Here is a 20,554-nt window from a genome sequence, read left to right as displayed (position 1 = left end):
TTTTGTTATCCTGCCTGCTTCTGGAGCATTTGGGAAGAAAATAAAAATTACACTCTTCCCTAACAGAAATAATGAACACAGGTAATAAGGAAGCAGGGAGCTGGGAGTTGTGCAGGGTATGATCTGCAACAAGGATCAGATTCAAAACTAGCATTTAGAAGTGATGAACAGAAGAATAATTGTTTGGAGACCATGTGAAGTAGGGTCAATGTAATGCAGGAAGTCACTGAAACTTGCTGACTTGCAAATAAGGACTGTAAAAAAAGAAAACAAACCAAACCCCTCAGTAAAACAAAACACACTACAGAGGCACCCCCTTCAAACTCTCCCTCTGAAGGAGTGAAACAGCTTCCAATTGTTTTGCTTTACTTATCTAACCCAGCAAATCTGAGTAATCTCCTTTTAAAGGATATCATTTCAGTTTGTTGTTGTGGGAATAAATCAAGCTTAGGGTTAAAGATTGGAGTCCTATTGGTATCATAGAATCACAGAATCACAAGGTTGTAAGAGACCTTCAATATCATTGAGTCCAACCCAAGCCCTAACACCTCAACTAAACCCTGGCACCCAGTGCCACATCCAATCTCTTTTTAAACACATCCAGGGATGGTGACTCCACCACCTCCCTGGGCAGACAGATCCAGTACTTTATCGCTCTTTCTATAAATAATTTTTCCCAATATCTAACCTATATTTCCCTTGGCACAGTTAAAGACTGTATCTTCTAGCAAATTCCATTGCAAGGAACATGTAAATGGTAAAGAGTTTCATAGCAGATCCTAACACCTGTGATAGAAAAATTTATCAGCATTACTATAATGTCACTTTTCTACTGAAAGCTTTGTTCCTTAATAAATTACCAGATTTTCATATTTCTCATGTCCTTACTATGAGGCAAAGTTCTTACTGTTTCTTGCTCTAGCATGTGCTGCAGGTTAAATACATTTTAGCTGTATAATCTGCAGGTAGGGCAGGAAGATTTGTGGTGTGCCATATTCTGGACAGGCACAGCATACAATAGGTTCTGAAATTCCTTACTGTGTTTGAAAGGTTGAATGAATTCTGTAAAACATAAGGTCATTTCTGAACTCCCTAGAAACCTGAGCAGGGCTGGAGCAAAAGTCAGCTGTAGAGCAGGTGATCCGAAATGGCAGAGACCTCTGGATGAAAAGGATGCTCAGAGCTGTCAGGGAGGGAGGAAAAAGAAAAGCCTTGACAGGGCAGGTCAGAGGACTGGTTCACTGGGAGAGGAGTGAGGTCACTGGATGCCTTGGTGCAAATCTCACTTTTGTTCACATACAAATACATGTTTAAACTCAGCTTCCCTTCAGTTATCATCCTTCAATAAGTGAGTGGTGTTTAAAACTCAGGAGCATAACCAGCCCTTGAGAAACATTATTGCTGAAACTCAGTTCACAGTCTGTGTGTCTGCCTTTTGCTCATTCTTGTCTCATTAGAGCCACCTGAGTCCCCACCAGCCTGAATGGAACAGGAATAGGAGAATGGATTATTTAATGTGGAAAACTATCGCACAGTAGACTATACAGATATGCTTTCATACTTTCATACAAGTCTATCCCCAGCTCTCATGATTTTACAAAGTTTCCCCTATGTTCCTCTCACAAATGATGTGAAGCAAAGTTTTGAGAGAAGAAAAGAGCATTTGACTGAAGACTTTCCTTGTGGTGAGGGTTGGCCAGTGTTTTAGTGGAGGTAATTTAATTTCTTGTGGGCTGGCTGTGTCCTGACTGATGCAAGCCCTCCCTTGGTGCTCTCCCATGGCTGCTGACCTCACCAGCACAGCTCTGCTGTGGCTCCAGCGTGGCATTTAGTGACATTCAGCAGAATGAAGAGCTGCCACGCAGGAATGCTGGGGAAAGAAGTGACTTTTTATTATTGCCTTTTTTGAGAGAGGTAGCACTGCCAGGCCCCTTCCATTGTACACACCAGAGCACGTAGCAACTGCTCAGGCTATTGATCAAATGAAGAAATGCTGTCAGCCCCTTGAAGTTGCAGCCATCAAAAGAGATACATGTGGCAGGAGAATGCAAGTCCAGCCATGCACTTCTCTGCAAGTCAGAGGGAAGGTCTTCCAACTCCATAGAATTTTTGAATCAATTTAACTTTTAGACATCAAAAAGTAGACAAAAAATACAAACAGCCAGAATATATGAAAAAAGTAATTAAATTTTAAGAACGTATCGTATTACAGTATTTCAATTACATTCCTGCCACACAGGGAGCCAGTCAGAAAATTTCCTATGTTTTACAACCTATTACAAGTACTTTGCACTTCAAACTATTCCATGAAACAACTGAAAATATCCTGAAACATGTTCCAAAAATAAGATCAGGAAGTGAGCTTATGTGGTGGGTTTTGGAGCTCAGCAGTGGGAAGAGGTTTGTTGGTATTGCTGTACCTCAGGTCAAATTTTTAGGAGTGGTAAAAATGGTTCCTGGAACTCAATGTGTATTATTTGTCTACAACTTGTACCTGATTTTTCTCTCACTTATCTTTGCAGTACCTTTGCCTCTCTTCTGTCCTACAGCCTCCATGTACAAATTCCCAGAAGTTTTTGGACCACATTACACAAATCAGATCCTTTTCCATTGTACCTGCTGCTTTTTCTCAGCTCCACTGTAGCTTGCTGTCCTCTCATTGGGCTCTTTTACTTCTCTGGTCTGTCACCTCCCAGATCTCAGCTGCTGGGATGTGCAGACACCTGGGCTGCTACCATTATATCTGTACTATGGAGTGATCTCACATCACACTTTTTCCTCAGCCATCAGTTATATTTTGGGGACTAATCTGTACTAAAAATTCTCTACAGTCTTTTTCTAGTCCTTATATGCCAGTATCATCACATAATTCCTTCCTGTCAATTTACTATAAACATGCTTAATTTGGCATGGGAATCTGTTGCCTTATAGCTCCTGTTATCTAAAAGGAAAAGAATTCTCAGCTCCTTGTTAAACATTAAAACCTGTTTTCTCTTCAATCTATAATTTTTACTATCATCAAATTGAATAACTTCACTATTCAAGTGGGTACATCATTCAGAGATATATTTTGCATGAAAGGCACAAATCAGAATTCATTTACAAAGTCCAATATGATATTCTCATCTTGAGTTTGGACTCTTTCAGAGACACCAAAGCCTCTCATGTTATCTTGTTACTATGGAAACAGTGATGCAGAGCAGTTATGGGTGGAGATCTGTGACACTCAGAAGCACACTATAAAACTGATGCACTCCATAGCCTGCGTTTTTATTCATCCTTAGTGCTATAGAATAGCACAGCATAATAGTTGTGATAGTTATCTTGCTCATGTGTATGGGTAAGTAATATCATGTAGAAGACGAAATAATAAAAGAAAGGAAAGTTTGAGACTGAATAGGGAATAAGGAATCAGACCTTATGCCACTGATTTATTGTATGTCTTTGCAAAATACTTTTGAGCAAATCAGTCTGTGTCTCAGTTCCCCAGCTGTAACATGTTCTCCTTTTCATTCTCCTCTTGTTTTATTTATTTAGGTAACAAAGCTTTTAATGTAAGAATGCTTCCCACTGTGGTTTTAGAATGCATGGCACAATTTTGGGAAGGGTTTCATTAGGCAACAGCAGTACAGAAAAAAGACATAATATATCTACAGTAATAGAGATATAAAAAGACTTTGTGCTGGTAGAAGCAAAGCCTAGTCTATAAACAATTTTTTTAATATGGTAGATGGCATTCATTCTAAGGAGTTGGAATGGTCAATGGAATAAATATTTTGCCCTGTGGAAGCAACTAAGAAGAACAGAAGGTGATAATACAATATGATATGTAACTACAAAGAATAACGCTGCATTCTGAAGTTTGTGTGCAGGAAAACTCATCTGTGTTTTTCTAATTAAAAAAATCAATACCAGGGCAGAACATCATCTTCCCCTACACAATTTGCCATGCTTTTTTCTGTAAACCATCCTAATTTCACAATCACAACTTCTCTAAATGACTTTTAACATGAAGATGTTCCTGATTTTTTGTGTTGCAAGTGACTGAAGCTTCCTGTTGGACTTGTTTGTTGAATATTTTTTTATTAATTAAAATATTCATGGAAGTATTTGTTTATTCACATTACTATTTAGTCTTCTTCATAGATTTTGTATTTCTAATGAAGTTCTTAGCTAGCAGATATATAAATTTTTTTAGTAAGAGAGCTTAAATAGGAAGAATATCAGCTAAATGAATGATTATATTTACTGTTTATACATTTATATTGTAATGCTTGAAAAATGGAACCACAGGTCAGGCTGCATTTTGGAAGATGCCAGACAAACAGACCAAGGCAAGGGACCAGCTACTGTGTTCCATTGATTCAAACTTAGAAATTACATTATCAAAGCAGGGTGGAATGGAACAAAAAAGGGCATTTGAACTTCAGCCTCTCCCTTGCTACTGTTAGTTTACATGAGGTCTGTGCCAGATTTGTGTTTTCCATGCTGATAAGCCTTCATCTCCAATTTCTGGCAGCAAGTCTGAAATGACACCCTTTGAAATACTTCAGTTGTTTTCTGCTATGGCAACTATGAATTAACTGATGACTGATGGTTAAAAGGATTTTTGCCTACATAAAGGTGATTTGTTACCTTGAATTCAGGGGAGACCTTACTATCTATACTAATTTCTTTATTTAGACTGCTTATTAGCTCTCATGGTGTAGACTTTTCCACAACTAACAGATTGTTGCCGTGCCCAGATTCTTCCTTCCTGGAAGAGAGTCTGACCTCTTCTTGTCCCCACATACCCTCTTCTGGTGAAACTTGTGTTTAAAAAATATGTACAATTTCCTGGGAATCAATGTAAAAAATGGATAGCTGTGGTTTTTTTTTTTTTTTTTTTTTTTCTTTTTTTTTTTTTTTTTTCTTTTTTTCTTTTTTTCTTTTAAGTGGCTGTCCTACCTGTTTAGTCATTATGGCTATTTCTCTCAATGTCAGCATCTAAAAGTCTTGGGAAAAGTCACCCTCAACCTTATTATTATCAAAAATCTATAGATCTCTTATGTAACACACAAGAATAAATCCTAAATGAGAGACATTGATAAGGTCAGTGTGGTGAGACTTGGATAAATGTGTGATATGCAGAAGTAATTTTGGTTAAGAAAAGTTCTCATGCTTGGGTTGTGGGATCAGTATATTACTGAAAGTTTGCTGCTGCCCTGCACATCTATAAATTGTCTTGTGCTTTAGATGTAGATAAATATTAATTTCTAAATTTCATAGGATATCTTATTTGTCACAGGAGAAAGAATTTGCACACTGGAATGTTGTACATGATCTCTCAAATAAATTACTTCACTAAGGGAATGACAATGTGTTCTTCTCTTACAAATCCCTTTTGTTACCTGTGGTCAGGGAACCTAATAGTGCAAGAATAACAGGAAATAGTATATATTGTCTGAAATTTTAACAAGAGTTAGTTCATACAGGTGGTCCCAGTCCTTCCACATTGGCCCAAATCTTTTGTCTTGGTCTGCCACACAGCAGAGGGTCTTCATCTTCTCTAATTTCAGGCATCTTAATGTTAGGCATCTAGTCTGAACCAGCTCAGCTTCATTACACTTGCCTGAGACACATATGATAGGATGACATGTGCTTTCTTTTGAACTACCTTAATTTGAGAGTCTGTGTTTTTAAGTAGATGAGATGAATTCCCTCAGTAGACTTCATTACAAAAATGTTTATATTCCATGCTTTCTTTGTATGTATATTTATAGGTATGTGAAATGTAAGGGAAACCAAAAGAAACACATTCCTTGCTTACTCTGCAAAAATTTGTTAAATAATATCCTGGAATAATGCAGAGACATGGTTCTGATATTGCTAGCATTTATTTTTAAATACAAATTCTTGAATTGATATGTTTTTCTTAATGGCTCATATTATGATCCTGAAAAAGGCCATGAACTCTAAGAAATTTTACTGTCCTGAAACTAAGAAAAATGTAATTCCTGGAGAGATAGGAGAATGTCTTGATTTAGAAAAAGCTGAGAGGCAGAGATTGATGTGTTTATGCCATAGGTGTTCAGGACTTGACATGCTTGATAATGCTTTAATTGGAAACCTCACCATGTACTCTTCAGTTCTCCTTTATTGCTGGGAGATAAATTTCCAATAAAAGGGCAGGGGATGTATTTTTGCTATTGAGCTCCCCATTGCTGTGTCAGCAATAAAATCTACTTGGCATTGATTCCACTTTCAGTTGCAGTAATTTTAACTGAAAGAAAAATAGAGTAACTTCAGGGATTCAGAGCAAAATTGCCATGACTGAGCTCCTGTGGCAGGACCAAGCTCCATCTGTCTCAAAGTGTCCATTCTGCCAGAAGTGGGCTGGTCTGTTTGGTGGTGGATGATTTCTTGCACTTGATCCATCTTCACGAGAAGGAGTTTGGACCAACAGCACTTTGCAGAGGAGTTCTGACTCTTCCTGTCCAGAGGGATGTGGAGCTTGAGCAGAGCAAGTCTCTCAGTGGAGCATGAAGAGATTGATTGCTATAGCAGCCTTGGATTGAGTCTCGAGTGTCACAGGAGACATGTGCTGAATGTTTCTGCAGGGTGTTTCAGTGGGACTCAGGAAATGCCATATTTATGCATTTATGTGCTTTCCCCCTCTGCTTGTTTTAGCTTAAAGCCAAATACATCTGTCCATACTATCTCCCTAAAGTGTTGTCTTATTTTACAGTGGCAAAATGCAAAAACTTTTGGAGATAGAATATAATTACTTTAGCCACTTGAACAATGGGATAAACATCACAATTGTTCCTTCAGAGCATGATAGAAGTTATGACAAGCTTAGAAAGGGGAAGGATGAAAATAGACTAATGAATAGCTTGTATTTGAATCTCAGCCTCTGTGAGTACTAACAAAGATCAGGCTGATGTCAGTATTTGAGAATAGTTTGTTTCACCAAACCTGTGGTAAATGGCAACCCAAGATCCATGCAGTTCTAGATTTCAAGTATAGACATGACACTTTGGCACAGGCCATAAATGAACCACAGGGTTTTGAGACTTTGCTAACTTCACTAATAACTGCTCCAGAGGATGACTGGCCTCTGACAGAGCTGCTGTGCTAATTTTCCCAGGCTGAACACTCACCTCATTTTTCTTTCAGGTAATAGATGTAATGCCTTTCAAACTCTTGCAAATCCATGGCACTTCATTACCAGACCTGGGCTTTGGTGATTAATTTGTTGCAGCAATGAGGTGCTGCCTGAAAAAGGACTTCTGAGCAACAAAGCAGCCCAAGCAAGCAGCACTTGACTGTGGAAGTTTTCTTTTGTCTCTGTGGTATTCTGTCCATATAGCTGGTCTGGCAGGAAATTAAAAGAAATGCAGAGATAAACGTGAACGATAGAAAGACTAACAGTCTTGAAAATAAATAAGAGACTGTTCTTTATACTGTCTTGAAAACTTTAGGATCTATGTTTTTCTGGATATAAACAGATTCATTCAACTTGAAATTTTAGCTCATTCAGTTGAGAAAGGGGGTTGTCTTGCACAGTGGTACTTTTAATGTCTCTTCAAAGAGCATTGCTTTACTCTGTCATATTTTCTTTGTGATTCCTGTACACAAAATTATGTAAATTCTGAGGCAAAAACCTTTTGTAAGGCACTAAAGTCAGTAAGATTCAAATGTTCAATAGCTATAGCCCAGCAAGGTAGAGAGGAAATGAAGATTGAAGGTAGCTCCTGGACACTGGCTTGTGCAAATGGATTGTATTAAATTCTTTTGTTGAAGTAGGAAACAATATGGAACAATAAGAGTTTTGACTGCAAAAGAGATTATAATAATTTCCATATTTACATAAAAATACAGCCAGGTTTTTTAGGATATACAAAGTTTCAGGTGTTTCACAGCGTGTCTGAGAGTAGAAACAAATAAAGGACCAATTTAATTAAGAGGGAATTTATGATTTATTTCAGAAGAGTTGTAAAACAAATTTCACTGACCTGATACAAGAGCATTCTTTGAAGGGCAATTTTTTTCTCCTCCCTTCCTCTGCTAACTTCTTGAAGAAGTCATTAAATATTCATTCCAGCAGTTATTTTTCTCCACTTTAGTCTGTTCTGCCTTCTTGCAGGTGACAATTCTAGTACCAAGAGTAAACTTTTTATTGTTTGTGTGTGTGGCACTTCCACTGAATAGTAATGAATGGAGAATACACTGAATGGCAAGCTAAAATTTATTCTGGAATATAGGGTCCTGGGCCTTCAATTACTCTTTACTATAACCATGTCCTGCAGTTGTTTTTATGCATCTGTGGGCCATGTGCCATCAGGGTGACCCAGAAGCTGTGGATCAAAAGCCCCCTGTTACTACCAAACAAAATTATAAGCAGAGAATAAATAGAAAAGATGTGCTGCCTGATTTAAAATGTAGATTTTCATGTATGGCTGTGTGCATTGGGCCTGGGAAACTACCAACCTGGGATGAGAAAAATCTGGTGCAATCTAAAATCAGATTTAAAGAAAGATAAAAACTTCCTATGAGGTTTTCAGTCAACCTTTTAAACTTAAGTCTTAATACAAAAGTTAATACTTAAATGCTTTCATGGACCAAACATTGAATATTTCTTAATTGATGTTGATTGGCTATGTAGAGAATTGGACCAAACTTCTAGTCTGTATATCACCTGATTATGATCTTTTTCAGACAGTCAGCACAAATATTCTGTCTGTGATGATGGCAAATGGATTTTGGAAAGTATTCTCAATGATAAAAGAAAAACATTTCTTTTTCATTGTATCTCTTCTCGAGGAAAGAAACAGAGTCTGCTCTTCAGAAGGGTGGCTTTGTGTCCCTATTTTAGACTTACAGAGCCAAAGACAGAAGGAGAAGAGTTACATCACTGTAACAGTTCACATTTTGTGTTATTAAAGCCAGCCCCTGTCTCTACTGAGAGCTCCTACAAGTGCAGAGCAAATCAGGCCAAACGTGCCCACTCCTCATGAGAGAGTCCTGCAGAGGGACCCCAAACCAACAGCAGGGAGGTGGCTCCATATTTCTGAAGAAGAGGAAAACATCCTTTGTATCTTCTTTTGGACACCCATGGAGGTCCAAGGAGGCTTCTGCTTCAGCGTTTTAAAAGAAAAGGCAAAAGAAAAGGTCAGAATGTCTTTTTGCTAACTTTTTTACCAAGGAGAGGGGATGGCAGAATATTACTAACACTTTTGAGGAGCATCTCAAAATCTTGTTGAGGGTGTGAACAATACAAACACACCTTATAATAGAGTGTCTCCTGAGATTTATAAGTGTTGGATATGACCTAAGTCTTTCATAATGTGGGCTGCATCTCAATACAGATCATGCCCCCTCCCAGCCATGGACACACAGCTTTCTTCCTTTCCTCCCAGAGATCAAATAGGATCTGTATGGCAAGCTCAGCAGTTCAGGGCATGGAAAGCACTGTGTAATAAATAAGTAATAAATTAATATTTAATTGAAGCTTCTTTTAATGAAAGTTAGCACCTGAAAGGAGGTGGAGAGACAGACGTATGTGACCAGGAAGCTCTTTGTAGAACTGCAGCAACCACTTTGCAGAGGCTTATGTAAAAAGCAGAAGCTTGCATTATAAAAAAGAGCAAATCTATCTCTTAACAGATTTACCTGGTCAATGCAGGACTAACACTGCTTGGAATGTAATTATGTGGCCTGAAATCCTTGTGTGACAGTGCAGACTGCAGTCCCATGGTCCACTGGCCAAAGGTGCAACTCTGAAATGACTATTTGACTTCACTCTTTCTTAGAACTAGTGTGCAGTTTTTGTTAAATACAGGTCAGGAGATCACTATATGAATGATTGCCTGTTGGGACTGTTCCTGCCTTTTCTTTTGGCAGAATTTTTTTTTGCTACAGTTGGTTTCTGTCTATTTATGTTTCTGTAACATAAAGGCAGGTGTGCTAAGGTAAGGGCAGCTGCAAGCTGTTCAGTTTTTTTGACTGCTCTCTGGTTTCTGAAAAGTTACTGGAACAAAAATCAGCTATGTAAAGGTTGTACGCTCCTTGCTTATTATTATCTAGTTTTGTCCAGATATTCAGTGCATGGAAGAAGTATGTAGATTTTTGTAGGAAATCTCAAGGTATAAGTGGTTAAATTAATTCACAATATTCTTTTCTGCTGTTTTCCCTTGCTCTGTGCAGAGAGGAGGTTTAGTGCACTCATAATGGCTATACTTTTAAATAGGTATATATGCAAGTGGCTGAAAGAAACTTCACCTTTGCACATTCAACCTAGTTCAGCCCATGTATTAATATTCCTTGCATTTTCTTGTGCATCTCCTCAGAGAGCAGATTAAAATTAAAATTCTGCCAAGGTTAGGTAGCAGAAAGGATTAGTGAGCTAGGTCTTCACCTCTAGAGAGAAAGGTGACATGAAAATGATTGGACTGGACACATCCTTATTCTGGAAGCTATTTGTATGGATAAAAAATTCTCCATGCAACTGACAGCTTGTGCTGAAGAGATATCCAGGACCAAAACAGCAAAAAGGCTGAAGGTCAGGATTGAAGGGCAGCACATTGAGAGGGTTATACAGACTTTGCGTGTTTATCTCAAGCTATTAGCATTTCATTTTCAAGATCAACTCTTTACTGGAAAAACTTTAAAAATTATTGTGCTCAATCCTTCAGGACAAACATATTTTCAAAAGCTCTGATGCAGGAAAAAAAACCAAAGCCAAACCCAAAAAATTGGTCAATGAAATAAAAACCTCCCTTTTCTCATATCTCCTAACTTCTTTGTAATTGAAAGGCTGAATGTAATATTTCGTTTTTGAGGAAGAACTTCAATGGGATTTTCTCTTAGAAGAGGAGAGAAATATCTGAGCAATAAAAAATGAGCACTGCACTATTTAATTTCATGCCTCTGTCAATTTTAGGAATTGAACATTTGGCCTAAATTGTAAGGATGAAGATAACTATTGTAAGTAAAGAAAGGGGACCAGTAAATGTAATTGAAGGAATGTCCTTGCCTGCACAACTCTCCTTGCAAATCTTTCACAAAAAACCAGCAGAAAGTAAGCTTTCAGAACTTGCCCTTGCTTTTTGTTACCATATTGTTATTGTATGGAAAAACTGGGGCATTCACACACGTTATATACACAGTCCATTAAACTTATGTGTACAAAAAAATATAGAAATGGTACACAAACATAGCCCCAGATTATCCTCACCCTTAAATACAGTATCTCCATGGTTTGATTGCTATTAGCAGGAGAACCCCACCAACAGTGCAATAAACTGTGCTTCTGAAAAATGTAAATGTCAATTTTTGGTCTTTAAAAATTATTAAGCCTAGCAAAAGATAGCAATTTCCAGTGTTTGCTTGCTTGGTAAGATGCAGGAGAGTGAGCATTACTCCTGAGAGCTGCCATTGGTTAGCTGGAGGGAAAATGGATATCAATTATACATAATCTAAGAAGCCTCTGCATAATAATCAGGCCCAGTAGGGGCTTTGGGGCAGCTTCGTTATTCTCTTGTAAACACAAGAGCCCAGATAGACATGTCAGTCAGGAGTAGTGGCTGCAATTCTTCCTTTTTAACACCTTCACATTCTATTGCTTCAATATGCAAACAAGGCTGTTTAGCTGAGGGTTGAGGCTGTGCTAATGAGCTCCCTGCACTAACCCTGAAGTAAAAAGGTTCTGTTTCACAGCTGCTCAGAGACTAGCTCCTCTGGGCATGCTCAGGTATTGGAAAATAATTCCTTTTAAACAGAGGAACGCCAATCAGGATTTCTTGCATTCTCTTCTCTTTTCTCAGCGTGCTAATGCAATTACCTCCTAACTTGTGAACTTTTTATGGTGGCGAAAAAATGTTTTGTCTTTGAATTATGTATTTTTGTGACCAAAAAGAAGGGAGGACTTGGAAAATTCACCAGATGTAAAAATCATATCCTCCTTTTGTTCCTGGAGGACCATAACTAAGGGTAATTTTCACATTTCCTTCTTAAAGGTGGACAGTGCTCATTCCCCTCCATGCATTTCTCAATTTCCAACATAATTTCCATTTCCTTTTAGCTAGTTCATGTAATAAGTGACAGAGGAGGCTCCTGGGGCAATGCTGCCAACTTCATTCCTGCTTGGCACTGAAAAGGCCAACTCCTGTTGGTTTAGGACCTTGACTCTGTCCTAAAGCTAGGTTTCAGGGCATTGCTGAACTTAACCAACTGCATAATTGCCTTGGTAAAGAGGCACAGACCCCATGACAATCCTTTATGGATGAGCCAACGTTTACAACCCATGGCACAAAACATGACGATCTCTCGACTATCCAATTATTCCTATGAATAAAGCAGTTTTCTGCCTGGAACAGTCAGAAATCCCTGCTGGGTTAATTTAGTGTCTGATAGAAATCATTTGGGTTTTCTGTTTAAAATAGGGCAGCATATGATTTCTGATACAACTGTTAGAGATGCTCCCTGTCTGCATTCATGCACTCACTCTTCCCCAGGACTGTGCCTTCTAGCAACATGACACCTGAGAGCAGACCGATAGGCAGAGCCACAAAATTCCTGTCAAGCGAGAGTTACAACTATCTCAAACCATAATGTGTCCCATTGAAGAGAGACAGCACATTTGTAATATTTAGCAGTCAAATATTGTGATCTACTTTTCTTCACTTTGTTTTTGGTTGGATTCCTAATGGCTGTCTCCATGTGTGACAATCCACATTACTGAGTCACTGGGAAAGTCTTAGCTTTGTAATGTTTCAACACTTAAATTATTTATTATGTTAGCTTTATGGCATATTAAAACCCTGGTTAGACAGGTAGAGCCAACTCCCTTCTGCCTTGGAGAAGCTCATTAAATGGCCATCATAACTGGACAGACTTAATTGTGCTATATCCAAATAATTCTGTCATTTGGATTCAAATCCAAGACAAATGGCCTACCCAAAAATCTCACTTATTTAACTGTGTCTGGCGAATGATTAAAGTATGCTGCAAGCAGTTTACTTATGGCATATTGGTGAAAATTTACAAGTAAAATTAAGAAACTGAAATAGGATGAGACTTTGCTTGTTTCAGAGTGTTTTTAAATTATACCATACCATTCTAGTACTAGTATCCTCAGACAGCAGAAAATTCATTTATTCATCCTTTTTTAAGGTATTTAAAAAATAATAATTGCCAGTGGTTACATTTAAGTGCAGTTTAGAATTCAAATTTTGCAGCTCAGAGAATAAGTGACTGAAAAAGTACCTGTTTTCAATTCAGGTCACCTTTCCAAATGTCAGTTTACAACTCTTCAGTTCACTTTGCATGGTCTAAATGATGAGCTTTTAAGCACAGTTATTATGTAATTATTCTATTGCCTTATAGCTCCTGCTAAGGAAGAAGGCTGAGGTAATTAAACCACTTTTCTGGGACTCAGAGGACCCCCTCTTCTTCTGAAAAGTGTCTGTGTCAATTTAGACAAGTCACTTGACACAAAAGTTTTACAAAACACAATAAGGAATTAAGATACTTTTGCAAAAACTGACTTGGTCCTTCCTCTGTGTGGTCATTATCCCTTACAGCAGGTTACAGGTGTCTCAGGGATCTGTGAGGCAGAGGAGTGCCAAGCTCCAGCAAGTGTGGAAAGTTTTGACACTGAACACATCATTTTTCTTTCCTTCATTTCGAATTTTTCTCTGTCTAATTATACGTCAAGCAATTAGAGCTAGAATGCCTAAAGCTCTGACTGGGTGGTAAAAAGCTACCTGAGAAGTAAAAATACCATTCTGACTACTAATTTTCTGCCATCCATCTATCAGGTAAGGACAGCTATACACAGTAGTTTGCTTCTCAAAGAAATTAGATTAATCTCATATATACATTCAAAGAAATTAGATTAATCTCATATATACATACATACATACATACATACATACATATATATATATCAATGAAATCCTTTCACTGCATTCATGAACAATTTACCATTGAAATTTTTGGTCCTACAAGACAGAACAACAGGGTTATGGCAACCTTCTTAAAAATAGCCAGTGAACTGTAAGTTATGATTAGGAGAATTGTGCCGCAGTTTTATATTTGCTTTTGATAGCTAAAAGAAGAAAAAGATTAAGAAATGCAAAGGTTCACCTGTAATACCAATTTGTTCATCATCACCACAGAACCAAGACTTATTACTTCATTCTGTAAAAACATCTTGCACTGTGATTTAAAGAAATTATTTTAAACCAACTGATTTAGAGTTCCAGAACCCAAGTTTATATCAGTTCACTGCATAATTTCCTAATTCACTAGGATTTTGTAGAAGATTTGAAAGCTCTCCTAATGCAAACTGCTTGTTTGAAAGCTTAAATATAAAAATAAAGGCCAGTAGAGTACATTTAATCACTCTTGGGATACTTTTCTTTTTAATCACCTATAAAAACCTTTCTGGGTTTATTTCTTTGACTTTATGCCCTAGGTGTAACACATCATAGGCAATAATGACTAGCTGGATACTGATTTTTGATATTTAATTTATCCTTGTGCGTATAAATAGTTTTCTAAAAATTGTGCACAATTATTGCAATAGAAAATACCCTGCTTCCAATGCAACTGGGCTATTGGAGGCAAGGCATTTAAACTGGGTGGGCTGGGAGCCTGCTGGGACAGAGCAGAGTGTGTTGTGCAATTCTGGGCTGGGCTGCAGCTGCTTAACTTGGTACAGCTTTGGCTTGGAGGGCAGAGATTGCCACACATCAGGACTGTCAGCCATGGGCTGGCTTGGGAGGTGCGTGTGTGTATAAGAGGAGGATTTTGTTCTTTTCTCTTGAGTATAACTGAAATATTTGGTTCTCTTTGGCCACACAAAGGATTGTCCACCCTGAAACATGGGATGGACCATTGGACATTGGAAATGGGATGGACTTGTGTTGTGCATTTGAAAACAAAATATTCTGATGGTGGGATCATCCAATTTCCCTAGGAAAATATGCAGAACTCCCATCAGTAAGACAGTAACAAGGGAAGCAGAAAAGTGAAATAGAGTTTGGGGCAAATCCTGTGGCTGCCTGCAGTTAGGGTGGAGATGGACATGGATTTGGCCATGACACATTCTAGTGTGAATCACCATTTCATGGGTGGCAGGCAGACACTGCCATGCTTTAGCCTTTGTCTGGGATCTTGGAGAGTCTGACTTTGTTATAATACATACATTATTTATTTATTAGTATTATTTCCTTCTGTTGAAAGTAGTTTGGTTCCTAATTATTTTCATTAAACATTTTTAGTGTGTGAATATTTTCAAATTAAGCACTGACTCCATGAAATCATTCCAGGTACTGTTTTTGCTGCAGGACATTAATGCTATTTTTTAAAGTATTAATACAGATAAAGGAACTTTGTTCTTTGTCTGCCTACCAAAGTGCCTGAAGTGAACTTCTTTCCCTCTACTCCTGCTAAATTACTAATTAGTTCAATGTACCTCAGAGATGACAGCCTTTGAGATTGGCAAAACTTGTGTTTTGAATGAAAGTTTTTAAGATGGTAGTTGGTGCTCTTGATGACAGATTTGAGGATAAAATGAAATGCCTTTATTTTTTTTTGCTTAAGCAATATCAGGGTGAAGTATTTGATTAAAACTAACACAGTGTAATCAAAATTGTGCAGTAGTCTAACTTTAATAGGAAAACATTGTTTATCTTCTCATGGGGAGGTGTTATTGATATGTGCTGTTTCAAATCCTATTGGGAAGTCCTAGGCTCAGAATGGAGCTGTAGCTGTTGGTGCCAAACCCATGACAGGTGAAGTTGTATAAGAAATGTACACACCGGCACTTTGGCTCCTTCCCTGTACAGAGAGGAGGAACAGGAAACCTGGGACTGAAGCTGTTGGTTTGGACTATTAATATTATTGGAGTGCTTGAGCTCAGCCAGTCTGTCCTGGGTAGATTTGCTGAGGAATTAAAGCAGTGGTTCACAGCACACATCTTAAAAGTAGAAATGCTTATTCATTCATTTGTAAAAGTGGAAGGTGGAAATATTAGAAATAAACTTTCCCACTTCCTCTGTGCTCCCCTTCAACTGTACTGTGGAGACCAAGCTGACATTTAGGGTGTTTGAAAGGGCAGATATGGACTGTGAGATACAATAGAATTGTTGCAATAGAAATTGCTCACTAGTGTGTAGTGATTACTCTGTTTTTAGCCATGGAGAAGGTGGCATAGAGGCAATTAGGGATAACATAATACTTTAAAAAAGTTTCAGGTGCTAAATACCTGAATAAAATAAATAACATGATAGAGTGATATGAAAGAACCCCTGAAGTAAAGAGCCAGCCCAACGAATCCGTTTTATGAGTATTAATGTACATAATATTTCTTTAAGTATGTGCTTTTATTTGGGCTGAAAACATTAATTCGATATTTCATAACTTCACAATAGAATTGCAATTTGTACTTAGAACTGGGAATAGCAAATAGCTGCAGCAACACAGCAACAAAGAGCAAATAGTTGCCTTTTATTGAGACAAGTGTTATATTTGCCTACAAGATTTTTAAAATTAAGTGTATTTTTCTTCATGCATGGTAATTCCTGACAAAATCAAAGAAAAACATTTTATAAATTTAGAACGTAAACTATTTGGTACAGAGATGACTAAATATTTGTGGATGTGGAAGCAGAACACCAGGAACAGATAGAAACAGAAAATAATAGATGTTGGTACTCTCCCCATGTCACATATAAGGAGCTCTAACCAAGAAATTGAGCAATTTGTTTAACATTGTTTGATAAGCCATCATGTACTGAAGAACAGCTGAAAGCCAAGTCAGGAAATTCTGGCTGACTATCAGAGATCTGTCAGTGATTTCAGCCTTTACCTGTAAAGCCTATTCTGCAGTTGTATTTACACAACTATATGGTGTGTCTTCTTCTGGATATCTTCCTTGTTTAGCTTAGTTTTTTTCAATTATTTCCTTAGTAAGCCCAGCGAATAGAGAAGGAAAGATGGCAGACACTACAGAAACTGCTCACCCTGTGAGCACAGGATGTATTTCAGATATTGAAATCTTCTCCTTGCATGCACTCACCATTGTTCTGAACACTGAGGAAGGAAACAATAGTTGTGTTGGAAGTGTTTGAAGCCCTCCATGAACTTGAATTTTCACACATAGAACAATAACATGTATTCCCCAATATCTGTATTCACTTTAGGAAAATATTGCTTTTGGGCAATATAGCAGGTATCCCTTTGGTATTGATGTGTTTTGTAATTCATCTGTTTAAATAAGAAAACTGAAGGCCTTTACTTAGCAGTCCTGTCATACTGATGCTTTTATAAAAATGGGGACGTACTGAGTTACAGAAGCTCTCTCAGCTTTTGTTATTCTGAAATTTTATTCTTGCTCATGTGCCTCCAGAACTGCTCCTAGCCACTAGGAGACCTTATGTTAACATCTTCCAGGGCCTTCAAGGGAGGGTCTTGAGAACTCTTGATTTTTTGCAATTCTTACTCCATCTCTTTGCTTTGCCTGCTTCCAAGCCAGTGACAGGATGCATCACTAAGTCAGATTGGTCTGTATCTGTCCTGGGGATTAATGGTGGAAAAGAAAAGAAAATAAACAGAAGATGGTGGTTTTTCGTATTATTTCACAATTCTGATCCACATTGGAATGATTTTCTATTATCTTTTCAGTGGTTTGACTGTATATAGACAGAAAATAATAGGGAAGCAATGAGAAGTGGGAAAAGAGGAAGGCAGCTTCCTGGGATCCTGTAAACAGCAGGATCTCCTCCTAGACACTTGTTCCCATCTACCCCCTAAAATCCCAGTGGTTCTGTTCAGAGGCTTCCAACAGAAATCTCACAGTTTCTCTGAGGTCCTCCCTGGCAGAATCCATTGTACTGACAGTGGAAAATTAAATTTGCCTACAAGGCTGGATTGCTTTTACTTTAGTCTAGGCTGTAGTATCAGTTACCTTTAAAATCAATGTCCCAGTCAGCAAACTTGTATGAGGTCCCAGAATGTTCCAAGACTAGATCTGAAGATCCAAGACACGATCCAAGACAGCTCCATCTTCAATATTACTCTTGCCCGGTGCTATGAGCTATTCAGGACTGACAATCCTGCAATTAACTGTGCTCAAAATTAAAAACAAATTTGGGATTTTGTTTCTTGCAAATTTCTTCAAGTAGATTACTGGCATTAGATCATGAAAGTGAGATCATATAAATGCTCTAATCTTTTTCTTTCAGAATTGTACCCTATGGAGACTTAATTTTTCTACAGACAGGCATTTGGGTTTACCTTCATATGTCAAAAGGGAGGTTTTTGGAATATTGATAGACTATGGAATTTAATTAAGAATCACATTTTCACTTTATAGAGTGGGTGACTGCAGTGAGGGGATGGAAGAACATTCCCCAGATAAGCATACAGGCAAGGGGAACCAGGGCTCAGTGATAACAGCTTTTTAATCTCTGATGTTCCCCAGAATTTGCTAGACTCACCATGACAATACTTTTGACCTGCAGGGAGTCAGCCTGCTCACTGAGACAGCATATTTTTGTTAAGGACAGCCTGTGTCTGGCAGGACCCTTTCATTCCCTTACTCTGTGCTTCCTATACAAAGGTCAAGTGTAATCACAGACCACAGTGAAAAGGCTTAGGAGGCTCAAAAGGCTTAGAAGAAGTTAAAAACGTGGTGGCTGGGCTACTGAATCCAGATGAGGGATCTGAGCTAGGCAGAGAGTGTGTCTGAATGAAGTATTTTCCTTCAAAAAGATGACACTATTCTTGTGGGGTAGAGCTCCTACAGTCCTTGAAACAAAAGCTGCTAAAAAGTTTGTAGTGTGTTTTAATTATCCCTGAAAAGGAATCAGGAGAGGAGTTACCCTCCAGTAACTCAGCACTTGAGAAACTCCAGCAGTGGTGAGGTTGTATTTACCTGGGTCTCCAATGACTCTGAGAAGTAGCCTGGAGTAGTCTATGGCACTCTTGTGAGGGCATGCTCTGCTGGGGACTGTCAAAAAGTTTGATCTCAAATCCCAGAAGTAAAAGCAAGAACTGTAGTTTGGAGATTATAGGATGTACACCAGTGACCAAGTTAGAGGATAAACCAGAGTCTCTTATTTTGCAGCATATTTCTGATCCTAATCCTTCATTTCCTTGGATCGTTCCTGACAAGCACCTTTAGATGCTTCACGTTGTCTACAAGGGAACACCATGTACAAATGGAAAATAATATATATTTTTTTATTTTGGTATGGAAAACAATTCAAAGTATTTTCAATTCTACAATTTTTTCCTCTATTCTGTTGTTTCCATGTGGATTTGGGTGGGAAGGGGAAAGAATGGGTTCAGCAGTCAAATGTAGGATTTAACAGTGTACAGAGCCATACTCTCAACTCACATAAGCCCTTTTGAAATACCATGCTTTGTCCTCACTAAAAGGAAAAGCTGTTCCTTCATGTGTTAGTTAACAAAGGTTAAGTAAAGCATATACAATCTGAATTATATGGGGCTGTTGCAGCTTGCTTAAGTATTAGCAGGTCAAAGAGAACACTGTGTCCTTGAAAATGTTTTAGTTTGACCTGCTAACAAGTGTTAATACATCTGTCTTGTTCAATGTGGTTTTGTGTGTGAATGTGCATGTATTTAAGGACTAGAAAAGAAATGTTATACATCAAATGAAAGTCCCTCAGAATCCAGCAAGTGTCATTTAAATGGGAAGCAATCAATCACCGAGTACCAGAGTATATTACACGTTCCCATAGATGACATAAGGTTTTACTGAAGGCTTTGTAGACAATACTTCTGCAAATATTTTTCATTTTTTTGAGCATTTCCATACATAAATCCTTTAAAAGCTAGACAACACTATAAATTGGCTAGCTTTATCACAGTGTTGATAAAAAGCAGTAATTTTTTGATTCAGGGCAAGATAGCATTTAAAAGACAGCTCTGTCAATTTTAAAATTTTTAGCAACTATTCAAACTGAGTCTTATTGTCTGAAAAACTTTTCAGTATTTTTATCAAAAAGAGTAGCAAAATGTATTTCTTTTGATAGTTTCTCACAAGCAAATATTTTTTATTATCCCTTGAGCGTATGTTTCTATTGCACTAGCAATAGCAACAGCAATAACAATAGCAACTGACCAAGCTGAACTACAAGGTCTGAAAAAATTCAGAAGTAAGAAAATCCTTCATTATACAACTCACAAATTTTAAGGATGAGACAGACACAACTGCTGGGTCCATTGCAACCAGAGGAAGCACAAAGAAGCTGCAAGACAAGGCAGAGCTGCATGTGTGGCTGAGATCTCAGGCTGCCTAGACACTGCCAGGCACTTGAAATATGAAAATCTATGGGAAATTGAGATGTGGGGAACATTTTGCTAGTCCTTGTGAGCTAGCAGGAGTGGGCTGGTGGAGGAAAAGTTGAGGAGCTCATAGCTGATGAGACAAAAGTGGGAGTGCTGGAGGTGCACACAAGGAGCAAGGTGTCAAAAGCAAATAGTCAGGAAATGTTCTGTACTGCAAATGTTCTGGTTGCAAGGCTGGGTGCACATGGAG

Source organism: Ammospiza nelsoni, chromosome 1, assembly GCF_027579445.1.
Source record: "Ammospiza nelsoni isolate bAmmNel1 chromosome 1, bAmmNel1.pri, whole genome shotgun sequence".
NCBI classification, from domain to species: Eukaryota; Metazoa; Chordata; class Aves; order Passeriformes; family Passerellidae; genus Ammospiza; species Ammospiza nelsoni.
The sequence above is the reverse complement of the archived record's forward strand: the minus strand, read 5'-3'. Positions refer to the sequence as shown.